Genomic DNA, 12772 nt, shown 5'->3' on the forward strand with positions numbered 1-12772 from the left:
TTTTTGCTGTTTGCCTCATGGTGAGGTGACATTTTTCTTTGTTGTAGTGTCCGCACATTTTATGCTTAAATTGCTGCTTGCATTTCATGTAAGATTTTTTAGCGATAATCTAATAAAAATTGATATATTTTAGACTTAGCTTCCTTTTTGCTCGTTTTGGATGTATGTATTTCTATGGCGTTGTCAAGCTCAGCTCAGGAGAGCTGCCGGCCACTCCAATCTTTGTGATGCGAACCTCTTACGAGATATTTGGCAGTTTGACTGTACCCGTTATCTGATTACGGTATACTACTGCACTGATGTAAAAAACATGGAAAATGAGCATTAGCTGTGGGCATGAGACCTTTTAATTTACCGAGGGAACTATCACATGTAATCATGATAGCTGCATATGTCCCCCCTTCTGCGAAAGCTGATGCCGCCACTGAGGTCCTACAATCCACAGTGAGCATGATGCAGTCCCTTCACCCCCAAGCACTCCTTCTGGTTTCGGGAGACTTCAATCATGTGTCTCCAGCATCCATACTACCCGGTTGCACACAGTATGTTACCTGCCTCACTAGAGACAACAAAATATTGGACTTGTTCTTTGCCAATGTGAGAGGGGCATATGCCTCGTCAGCCCTACCGCCCCTTGGATGATCGGATCACATCCTAGTGCATCTCCAACCCGTGTACAAGCCACTTGTACAAAGAGAACCTGCTGTCACTCGCACAGTGAGGATATGGACTGAGGAGAGTGATGATGCTCTGATAGACTGCTTTGAAACAACCACTTGGGATGTGCTGCAAGATTCCTATGGTGATGACATGGATGGTCTCACACACTGTATAACGGACTACATTAATTTCTGTGTAGAAAACACGGTACCCACAAAAGCAGTGAGGTGCTTCTCTAACAATAAACCATGGATCAGCCCCGGAATAAAGGCTCTTCTCAAAGAGAAGAAGTTGGCCTTCAGATCAGGTGACAAGGGCAGGCTGAGAGAGGTGCAGAAAGATCTGAAGAATCTAATCAGGCAGGGAAAGGCTAATTATAAGAGAAAGATTGAACTGAAATTGTCACAGAAAAGGATTCATGAAGTCTGGGAGGGTCTAAAGTCTATATCTGAGCATAGACAGACTGTCTCCAGGATGGTTGTAGATAAAGAGGGGCTTAATGAACTTAATCTATTCTTTAACAGATTTAATCACACACTGGTTGCTCCTGCCCCTGCATACCATTCACACCTCTCTGCTACAATAACCTCACCCCCTGCTGCAACTTGTCAACTGAGCCAGGGTCTGTTCTTCACAAGTATCCAGGTTGCAAAAGAACTGGATCAGATCAAAGTTTTGAAGGCTGCAGGTCCTAACGGCATCAGTGCAAGGCTAATCAGAACCTGCGGGCACCAGCTGAGTGAGATCATTACATATCTGTTCAATATGAGCTTGAGAATAGGTATAGTACCACAACTATGGAAATTATCGTGTGTGGTACCAGTTCCGAAGAAAGCTTATCCGAAAGACCTTAATGACTATAGACCTGTAGCATTGACATCACACCTGATGAAGGTACTAGAGAGATTGGTTCTCACACGTCTCCGTCCTCTAGTGAGCTCAGATATGGACCCTCTCCAGTTTGCCTACAGGCCGGGCATTGGTGTGGATGATGCCATTATCCACCTTCTAGATAGGACTCTCTCACACCTGGAGAAACCTGGCAACACTGTGAGAATAATGTTCTTCAATTTCTCTAGTGCTTTTAATACCATACAGCCAGGTCTACTGAGAGACAAGCTGGGCCTTGCTGGCGTGGACCTCCAACTCTCCACCTGGATCCTTAACTACCTCATGAACCGACCTCAGTTTGTAAAGGTTCGGGACAGTGTGTCAGACACGGTGATCTGCAATACAGGGGCACCTCAAGGTACAGTTCTTGCCCCTTTTCTCTTCACACTGTACACTGCGGATTTTTAAGTGCAACTCATCTAGCTGCTACTTGCAGAAGTATTCTGATGACTCTGCAATAGTAGGCCTCATCACAGGAGGAGATGAAAGAGAGTACAGAGATACTAACCAAGCTTTTGTGGAGTGGTGTCAGAGGAACCACCTTAGGATTAATTCCGGGAAGACCAAGGAATTGGTGGTGGACTTTCGCAAGGGAAAAAATCCACCAGTAGTGGTGAACATTCAGGGAAATGACATTGAGATAGTCGACACCTATAAGTACCTTGGTGTGATCCTCAATAATAAGCTTGACTGGGCCCATCACTTGGATGCAGTGTACAGGAAGGGCCACAGTAGGCTTTATCTGCTCAGAAGGCTGAGAGCCTTCGGAGTTAGGGGGGCACTCCTTGCATCCTTCTTCAACTCTGTTGTGGCATCAGTCATCTTCTTTGGTGTGGCGTGCTGGGGTAGTGGCATATCAACCAGGGACAGGAATAGGCTGGACAAACTGATTAGAAGGGCCAGCTCTGTCCTGGGATGCCCCCTTGATCCAGTTCAGGAAGTAGGCGACAGGAGGATACCGGCCAAGGTGAGCTACATGGTGCAGAATGATTCCCATCCCATGCATGAGACCGTGACAAAGATGTGCAGTACTGTCAGTGACCGGCTACTTCATCCTAAATGTGAGAGTGAGCGAATATCGAAAGTCCTTCCTTCCTGCTGCAGTTAGGCTGTATAACCAGCACTGTCCAAAACGGAGAACGACCCAAACAGTGAACTGATAGATCCAAAGTTGTGATAGTCCGGTTATATCTTTTTTTTTCATATATGTACCTACCTACTGTCAATGTAATGCCTTTATGCATCTGTATCTGTACTTGTTCCTGCCTTGCTTCTGTAATGCTCTGAATTTCCCCATGGTGGGACGATTAAAGGATTATCTTATCTTATCTTAGTAATCTCAGTCTTAGCCTTATTATGCAATGTGCACATGTTGCGGATTCTGCTGCGTTTCCGCAGCGGTTTTGGCCCTGCGGAAACGCAGCAGTTCCACTGACCATGTATAGTACAATGAAACCCTATGGGGTTTCAAAAACGCTGTGCTGACGGTGCGGATTTTTCCGCGCGGTCTTGCTGCGGTTTACAAACCGCAGCATGTGAATTGTTTGCGCGGATTCCGCAGCGGTTTCATACCTTTACCATAGTAGAGGTGTGAAACCGCTGGGCAAAACCGCAGACCAAACCACAGGAAAACCGTAGGTCACTTTAATTGAGGTTTTACCTGCGTTTCCGCGCAGAAAAAAACCCGCAGCGGAATCCGCAACGTGTGCACATAGCCTTAGGATTCGCAGCAAAATTATTCACCACAAATCTTATCTTGGGAGGTAAAATTCGGCGATGGTGGTGAATTTTAATTTCAAAAGATCCACTTGTCTCTAATTAGAATAATCAATTGAATAGGTTGTGAAGGTGATACGAATTGCTCAATGACACCACATTAATCTACATAAGATCCCCATACCAGCAATGATTTCCGTTTACTTTCTATGTGATTGTCACCTTTAATCTCTCAGCGCTGTAAAGCAATCACATTACATGAACTTCAAGTGATCAATTGCCTTCTTTAAATTCAGGTAATAGGCAGTTAATCACAAAAAAGCTACGATAAATCATTTGGTTTTCTAGAGAGACTGATTGCTTGACATTGATTTTTGGTATTAAAATCTTTCCCTGCAGTCAGATGCTATGCCTTTATAATATGGAGTTGTGGCGCCCCTGAGGCTCAGTCGCCACAGAGGTACTGCACCTTCTCCTAAGGTGTAGTGCCCCACCAATTAGGTAGGTTGGGAACTCCTTTCCACACTCCAACACCTGCATCACACACACAGGATAGATCAGTAGGTCCGCCTAGCAGCTTCAGGCTGGGGGTAGCAAAGCACCCTTCGTGGAGCTCTGCTTCGTAACACGAGATGTGCTGGGAGGTGGGTGGAGTTGGTATAAAAGAGAGGGAAAGTTGAGGATAGTAGGTCAGTCTGACGGGAGGTCAGGCGAGAGGAGTTCAGTTCTGAAGTTAGTTTTGAGTTCAGTTTGAGTTCAGTTTAGAAAGAGTGCTGCAGCTGCCTCAGTGATCTGAGCCAGCTGGCATGGGAAAGAGAAGAGAAGGAGAAAGACGTAGACCTGCAACCTAAGCTTCCATAAGAGGGAGAAGGAACAGCGTGGAACGAAGGAGTAGGAGAACAGAGAGGAGTTGTGGGTTGGAAGAGGAACCCTGCCTATAGGTTCTCAGCGCAAGGCCGGGGCCCGGTCCCCGAGGTTGTATGGACACTTATGGTTCTGCAGCAGACACCGGTGGAGTAGTTGGCTGTAAATGCACTACTCCTATCCATAACTTGGGACACAACAGCAACCGATTTGTGAGCCAGGACTCTGAGAGGAGTCCCCGATAGAGGCTACAGCTGTCTGTCATACAAGTAAGGTTCTAGGAACATCTGACAGGAGGAATTCCAGAGAACTACGGTACTGGAGCTCTTCACATTAAAAGGCGCAATAGAGGAGTCGTTCAGGAAAGGCACATGTTGGCGGAGTGTTGGAGAGGAGAACCCTGACTTGAGTCTCTACCCCGGAGGACACGGCACGGAGGCGGGCACCAGTGGGTACCACGAACTGTGAGTAAAGCTTTGAAACTACAAGCCCTGGTGTTCTCCATTCGTTCGTCGCTAACACCTTCAGCACCGCTACATCTGGGTACCAACATCTATACCATTCTGCGCCTCTCCTCATCCATTGCACCTACACTGCCCTGGGACTACAGCTCCACCTGTGGGGAGCTATACCATCTTTGCTGCACCACACCATCAGTCCCAGCGGATCTGCAAGCAGCGTTGGCTTACCATCTACCTGGCCAAACACCACGGGTGGCGTCACGAACCATTCAATTAAACCTTAACACCATTGACATCACCGCCATTGATATTGGGCGCCCAGGGCCACGGACCGGGTCACCGCTGCTGTGACACATCCCCCTGACACCGGCCCGGTACCTAGTACCCCGCTGCCCTGGGTGTGAGGGGCGACCCAGAGTCACCTGATTTTAGCACTGGTTTTTAGATTATAGATAACCTTTAAATCATCACATGTGAACAACCAGCCAAGAAAAGTCGTGTTCGACCCTACACAGTCACTGTACTGATTTAACACCCCTGGATTTCTTACTTTTGGGCCATTTGAAAAGCCTAGTGTACAGTAATAAGCCACAAACATTACCAGCACTCCGAAAGAACATACAGTGTGAAATTCAGGCTATGACCCCAGACGTTCTGCGGAATACAGTCAAGAATAAGGAACGGTGCGCACAGCCGTGCTTGAATGTGAACGGTAAACATTTTCAACACCTGCTTTAAAACATCACTTTCTCATGAACCAAGGTATATACAGTCCAAATTTCAGTAAGATAGATTGTCTCTTGTAGAAGTTACAGCAATTTTTCCAGGTAAAGTAGCAAGTGAATCATTCTGTAGTTCATTGCATGTCCTCATAGTATAGGGAGGAATTAAAGAGCCAGCAGTCAGCGACACGGGGCCATCAGCCTGAGCAGTGCGGTCCATGAGAATCTGCCTGGGGGGCCGGAGGAAAGGACATCATGGGTAGAAAACAGCCCACCCCTGACCTAGAGAAAGGTAATTAAACATAAGTATGAACCAATCCGCTATAAAAGAAAAATATTCTCTCTTGATCCCAATTAGGCATAATTCAAGAGCCACCTTCAATATGAGAATTGTATACAATCACATAAGCATCAATATTATGTTGTTGATGGATCTGCACTTTTTTTCTCTAGATGGCTAGAGAGTCCCTTGTCTTTTGAGTGAGTTTGACATGAAACAGATTTTCACCATATTTTCGACAATGATTAATTACCTGTTCTTACATAATGCCAACATATTCTACATATTCTACAGTGCTGTACAGAGATTAACTCCAATGGTTCATGGAGTCGGATTCAAAGCCAAGTGCCCATCATTAATTACAACTCTCTGGATAAGACGCTTGTTGTAGGGAAAAGAAAATCCATACAGACATCTCCAGAGAGAGGACACATCATCAATACATTGAACATATGGAATTAATTACAACTGGGGAAGCGAAATAGAGCTGACACTTCAACCTCCATTGAAGTATGGACATTCTGCCATGAACAGGTAATTACAGCATAGATCTGCTATGGGAACCATCCACCAAGACTGGGAAACATTTACACAGAGGCGGAGAAGTACACTTCTGAGGCAAGAGCATCCTCTGTTCAAAGTGCTTGTCTGAGACACTTCGGAACCCCACAGCATTATGGATCCTCCACCAGGCTTAACTGTTGGTAGGGTGCTTTCTTGAATTTAACATGAGTGCTCTAAACAAATAACTGTTTCACTCGATACATTTTTCTCAGGAAAACTCCACATTATGTACATGGGTGCCAATAACGATGAGCAGGACTGTATATACATACACTGCTCAAAAAACTAAAGAGAACACTTAAGCAACACAATGTAATTGCAAGTCATTCACATTTATGTGAAATCAACCTTTGCAGTTATGAAGCAACACCGATTGTGAATCAATTTCTCCTGCTGTTGTGCAACTGGAACAGACAACAGTTAGAAATGATAGGCAATTAGCAAGACAACCTCTATAAAGGAGTGGTTCTGCAGGGGGTTACCACAGCCCTTTTCTCTGTTGTCATCCTTTTTTGCTGTTTTTTCACTTTTGCATTTTGTCTTTGCTCTCACCCCTAGAAGTACTGAACACTAACTTGAGACTGTGTCTACAACCCACAAAGGTTGCTCAGATAGTACAGCTCAGCCAGGATGACACATCAGTGCAAGAAGAGTAGATGTGTCTGTCAGCAGAGTGCCCATAGCATGGAGAAGAAACAAGAAGACAGGCCAGTACACCAGGTTATGTGGAGGGGGTCATAGGAGGGCAAAACCCCAGCAGCAGTACCGCTACCCTCCTTTATGCAAGGAGGGACAGGAGGAGTAGTGTCAGAGCCCTGCAAAATGACCTCCAGCAAGCCACTAACATCCAAAATGACCTCCCGACAAAACTGCAGAGGCGGTGAAACATGCGTCGAGGTGCGGTCACGGACCATACATCTCTTTTACATCATGGCTACAGGTAATTCACTGTTTACTATACAGTGATTTTGATTCATACATGCCAGTTTAATTTATTGTGTGTTTACACTACAGATAGTTATTGTGGATAACTGTGCACATATCATTACCAGTGAAAGCCTATGTACCGTATATCAGTGAATGTGTCTGGCAGCACTTGATTGGTAACTATATTGGCCTGGCATTATATGCTGCCATACACATTCATTGTGCTATTCTAGCATCGATTCATATTTGATGTAGTGGTCTGTAGTTTTATTGTTCCATCACTGGTTACATGTTCCATGAGTGACAGGTTATACAGTACTCTTGTCCTTACTTTGCATATCTACTTTAAATATATATATATTTGCACTTTAATAATTACAGTATATGTGTACATGCTTTAACTTGATATATTTAATAAAATTGTTATATTTTACTATTTCTGATTATGCTGCTCCTTCTATATCGCTATTAGTTCACACTAACATACAAGTGTCTGCTCAAACTGTCAGATACAAACTCCATGTCGCGCTCCATCCACCAATGCCACGTTGCACCACAGACTGTCCAGGAGTTGACTGATGCTTTAATCCAGGTCTGGGAAGAGATCGCTCAGGAGAACATCCGCCACGTCATAAGGAGCATGCCCATGCTTTGTAGGGAATTCATACAGGCACATGGAGGCCACACACTGCTGGGCATCATTTCCTTGTCTTAAGGTTAGATCAGCCAGTAATTTGATTTTCCACTTTGATTTTGAGTATCATTCCAAATCCACACCTCCATGGGATAGTAATTTTAAGTTGCATTAATCATTTTTATGTTTTATTTTTCTCAACACATTCCACTATGTAATAAGTAAAGATTTGCAACTGGAATTTTTAATTCAGTGATGTCAAGGATGTGGTATTTGAATGTTCCCTTTATTTTTTTGAACAGTGTATATATATATATATATATATATATATATATATAATATCAAATGCGTTGAATCGGATGTGTATGTAAGGGGGTGAAGTACAGGAAGAGCCGAGGGAGAGTTGCCTTCTGTGCTCCGTGCCCGGAACCATTAAGCAGGGCAGCAGGTTCCCCGAGGGAGACAAAAGGAGACTGTTCAGCAACCAGGAACAGGAAGGGAGGAGAGCAGAGAGCGGGAAAACAGCGCGCGCTTTCCTCAGAACAATTAGAGAGCAGGTGAGCGGGCACCAACCAAATAAATGCTCATGCAGGGATCACCACATGCAAGTTAACTAGACAATTGTACAAAAAAGAGAAAGGGACTATGCATAAATGTGGGATCACCACGCCAAAACCAAGTATTTATAAAAATATAATTTTTATTATGAAATACAAAAAGCAGCAAGGAAGCAGCAAAAAACACCACACATAAAAACAATTAAAAAAATCTGATCAACATGTAGACCGCTGGCTGCAGAATGTAAAGGCACCAATATCGAATAATAACGTTCTCAATATCATAACATATAATACAGACAATATGATGGAGACGAAAACAACACACTGATGACTGGCCAGTTCAATAAGATCCTATACCAACATGTAAAGTGCATAGCACATAACCCAGAATATCAATCAAACCTTCCTGAAAGGAGCCCTGTAATGCTTGAAAAATATATCTAATATGAGGAATATGAATAACAGATGTAACTCCCCATAGAATAAAGTCAGTAGCCCAAAAAAAGTGGAGGAGGACTAGTAATGTATGGCAATTGAAGATCCCAAACAGGCATAAAATACATCACCCAAAGGCACAGTCAGTAAGTCCAGTCAAAGGTCGCCCCAGCGTCTGTGTATTGTGCCAGCAGCCACCGCGGTATACAAGGACCCACGCGTTCCGACACCGCTAGGTGTCTTTCTCAAGGTGAGTGCTATTACAGCCTCTAAGCGCCGCTTATTTAAGTCAGAGAAATCACAAATAAATCCAAACCAGGTGACGGCTGGCGGCGTACAGGGAGAATCATGAAGGCGGATGTGACCTAACAGCTTGATACGTATCTATTGCGCAGGCGCCGTCGCGCGGCAACCAGAGCGTATAGGTTGAAGTCTCATGAGACTAGAGTATCCCGCGCGTGCAGGGAGAATCATGAAGGCGGATGTGACCTCACAGGTTGACACATATCTATTGCGCAGGCGCCGTCGCGTGGCAACCAAAGCATATAGGTTGAAGTCTCATGAGACTGGAGTCTCCCGCGCCTGCGCAGTACGGTCAAACGGATAACCACAACCAATCTTGTGAGCGCTATCAGCGTCCATCAAGGGTCAACGTCTCATAAGATTAGCGAATCACACGCATGCGCAATTCAACCCTTAGATGGCCATGATGAGAGGGCAAGCAAAGTATCAAACATACATATGCGTAAACACCCTTGCAGCATGATGAGTAAATGTTAAAATAGTACACGCTCAAAACCTGTGGGGGATGTGTATCCCACAGAAACACACTGCAGCAAGATGGGCACTGAGTTAATTATTTATGGGTAATAGCATTTATAGGTGTAACAGCAATTTATTGAAACACAGGAACCCACACCTGTTTGGTGAAGCACACGCATGCACACTCCCCCACAAGAATGTTTATCAAGACAATAAAGACAAGTATTATTCCATCAGCCAGATCCGCATTTGAAGTGGACTGAACCATACAAGCAACATGAGTAATAGTAGCTAGGCACCAATCAGGGTGTATACTAGTTGGCCCTAGATCAGGGTGTCAAGAAAGACACACATAGTGCACCGGTGCTACTGTAACAAAGGGGCAGCGCTTAATGAGATGTTCACCTAGATCTATACACTCAAAAAGGTAGTGGTCAAAAACGCCACACCAAGATGTCATATAGAACAGCAACAGTATGGAGCGCATTAGAGTTGATCTAAAACGACGGAAGACCGAACATCGTTATAATGACAAAAACGGAAAATCCCAAAGAAAAAAAAGGGGGGGGGGGAAAGCAGCCACGTTATAATGCAGTCCTCATGATTTTTTCTCTCATAAGATTTTCTTTTTTCACAGGGTGAATTGTAGCATCATGGCAAGGGAGTATTGCTAGAAGACAGCCACATAAAGGAGAATTGAAAATCCAAAACCCGAGAGCAGTCACAGGCTCCAGTATAAGGGAAATCCCGGACCTAAAACCTGGGGGAGGAAGAACAAAAAAAGGGCGGCAGAAAAAGTTAGTAAATGAGATGCAACAGCCCAATCTATAGTTTCTTATAGAAGCCATTATACAGCAGCTCCTCGTTAAGACCACGTGGTGAAAGGCAATCCAGGTCATATATCCATCTCGCTTCCCGCCGGAGGAGTTCTTCTGAGATGTTACCCCCCCTAATGTTAACACAAACCCCCTCCAGACCCATAACCCTAAGGGAGTCAGGGGAGCCACCATGGTTGTCAAGAAAATGGGTGGCCACAGAGGTCAGCGGTTTCCCCTTACCTCTGTCAGCCCTTGCTGTCATAATATTCGAGAGATGCTGCTGTGTCCTGCGTCGTAGTTCCTGCGTTGTCTGCCCCACATACAATTTCTTGCATCCGCAAACCAGGGCGTAGACCATGTTGCGAGAACGGCAGTTGAAATACGCCTTCGGCTGTATCTGTGAGGGCAGACAAAGCGCCGACAAAGATCTGTTAGTCAAAATTCGAGGACAGATGGAACAGTCCCCACATGGAAACGTACCCTAGTGTCATTACCAGTACGAATCTTGGTAATTGGGCGTCTGAAATGGCTATTGGATAGAATATCCTTAAGGTTCTGCGCCCTTCTAGCCACCACACTTGGGCGTTCATCTATAAAGCGACGTAACTTAGAGTCACTCAACAGGATGCCCCAATTGTTCCCAAGAATTTGGTAAACATCATTCCACTGATTGTGGAATCTCGTGATGAGACTAACTCGATTGCGCACTCCCCTTACCCGTGGATTGAGGAATTCCTCCCTGGGTCTGTTCCTGGAAAACTCAAAGGCCCCAGATACAATCCTCCTTGGATACCCTCTCTCACGAAATCTGTTGGATAATTGTCGTGATTCCCTCAAAAAATCTTCCGTACAGCTGCAATTTCTCCTAATGCAAATAAATTGTCCTTTCGGGATTCCCTTGCGTAAATGTGCAGGGTGAAAACTCTCAAAATGTAATACGTTATTAGTTGCCGTTGTTTTACGGAACAGCGTTGTAGTAATGCGATTTTGGCACACTCCAATCCTAAGATCCAAAAAATCCACCGAGCTGGAAGAGAAGGTGCAGGTAAGCCTGATGTTCCAACAATTCTCATTTAGCGTTGCTATAAAATCCATTAACTGGGTTTCAGATCCAAAGCCAGATGATAACAATGTCATCTATATACCTAAACCACTTGAAGACCCATTTAGAAAAGCCACCTTGTTGATAAACGTGTGTCTCCTCCCACCAACCCAAAAAGAGGTTGGCATAGGAGGGCGCACACTTAGCCCCCATGGCTGTCCCAGATATTTGCCTAAAGAAAGCCCTGTCAAAAACAAAATAGTTTTTTTCGAGGACAAACTTTAGGAGTGATTCGCTAATCTTATGAGACGTTGACCCTTGATGGACGCTGATAGCGCTCACAAGATTGGTTGTGGTTATCCGTTTGACCGTACTGCGCAGGCGCGGGAGACTCCAGTCTCATGAGACTTCAACCTATATGCTTTGGTTGCCACGCGACGGCGCCTGCGCAATAGATATGTGTCAACCTGTGAGGTCACATCCGCCTTCATGATTCTCCCTGCACGCGCGGGATACTCTAGTCTCATGAGACTTCAACCTATACGCTCTGGTTGCCGCGCGACGGCGCCTGCGCAATAGATACGTATCAAGCTGTTAGGTCACATCCGCCTTCATGATTCTCCCTGTACGCCGCCAGCCGTCACCTGGTTTGGATTTATTTGTGATTTCTCTGACTTAAATAAGCGGCGCTCAGAGGCTGTAATAGCACTCACCTTGAGAAAGACACCTAGCGGTGTCGGAACGCGTGGGTCCTTGTATACCGCGGTGGCTGCTGGCACAATACACAGACGCTGGGGCGACCTTTGACTGGACTTACTGATTGTGCCTTTGGGTGATGTATTTTATGCCTGTTTGGGATCTTCAATTGCCATACATTACTAGCCCTCCTCCACTTTTTTTGGGCTACTGACTTTATTCTATGGGGAGTTACATCTGTTATTCATATTCCTCATATTAGATATATTTTTCAAGCATTACAGGGCTCCTTTCAGGAAGGTTTGATTGATATTCTGAGTTATGTGCTATGCACTTTACATGTTGGTATAGGATCTTATTGAACTGGCCAGTCATCAGTGTGTTGTTTTCGTCTCCATCATATTGTCTGTATTATATGTTATGATATTGAGAACGTTATTATTCAATATTGGTGCCTTTACATTCTGCAGCCAGCGGTCTACATGTTGATCAGATTTTTTTAATTGTTTTTATGTGTGGTGTTTTTTGCTGCTTCCTTGCTGCTTTTTGTATTTCATAATAAAAATTATATTTTTATAAATACTTGGTTTTGGCGTGGTGATCCCACATTTATGCATAGTCCCTTTCTCTTTTTTGTACGCTTTCCTCAGAACGGCGCAGACAACAGAGAGGGCAGGACGCTGACACAGACCGGGAGAGACAAAGATCTCCGGTACAACAGCCAGAGTCAGAGGGACCGT

General features: G+C 44.8%; 1 protein-coding gene and 1 long non-coding RNA gene across 2 annotated transcripts in view; both read right to left on the bottom strand.

Annotated features, from left to right (window-relative positions):
* BMERB1 (bMERB domain containing 1) overlaps positions 1-12772 on the bottom strand; it is a 293835-nt gene that overhangs the window by 234067 nt on the left and 46996 nt on the right. The window lies entirely within an intron of this gene.
* LOC141047698 (uncharacterized) lies at positions 8365-12458 on the bottom strand. The gene is made up of 3 exons (XR_012219887.1): positions 11012-12458; positions 10535-10691; positions 8365-10236 (listed from the first exon to the last, which is right to left on the bottom strand). It is a non-coding gene; the product is annotated as an uncharacterized lncRNA (long non-coding RNA).

Source organism: Dendrobates tinctorius, unplaced genomic scaffold (assembly GCF_039654945.1).
Source record: "Dendrobates tinctorius isolate UK_male_01 unplaced genomic scaffold, ASM3965494v1 ptg000129l, whole genome shotgun sequence".
Classification (NCBI taxonomy): Eukaryota; Metazoa; Chordata; class Amphibia; order Anura; family Dendrobatidae; genus Dendrobates; species Dendrobates tinctorius.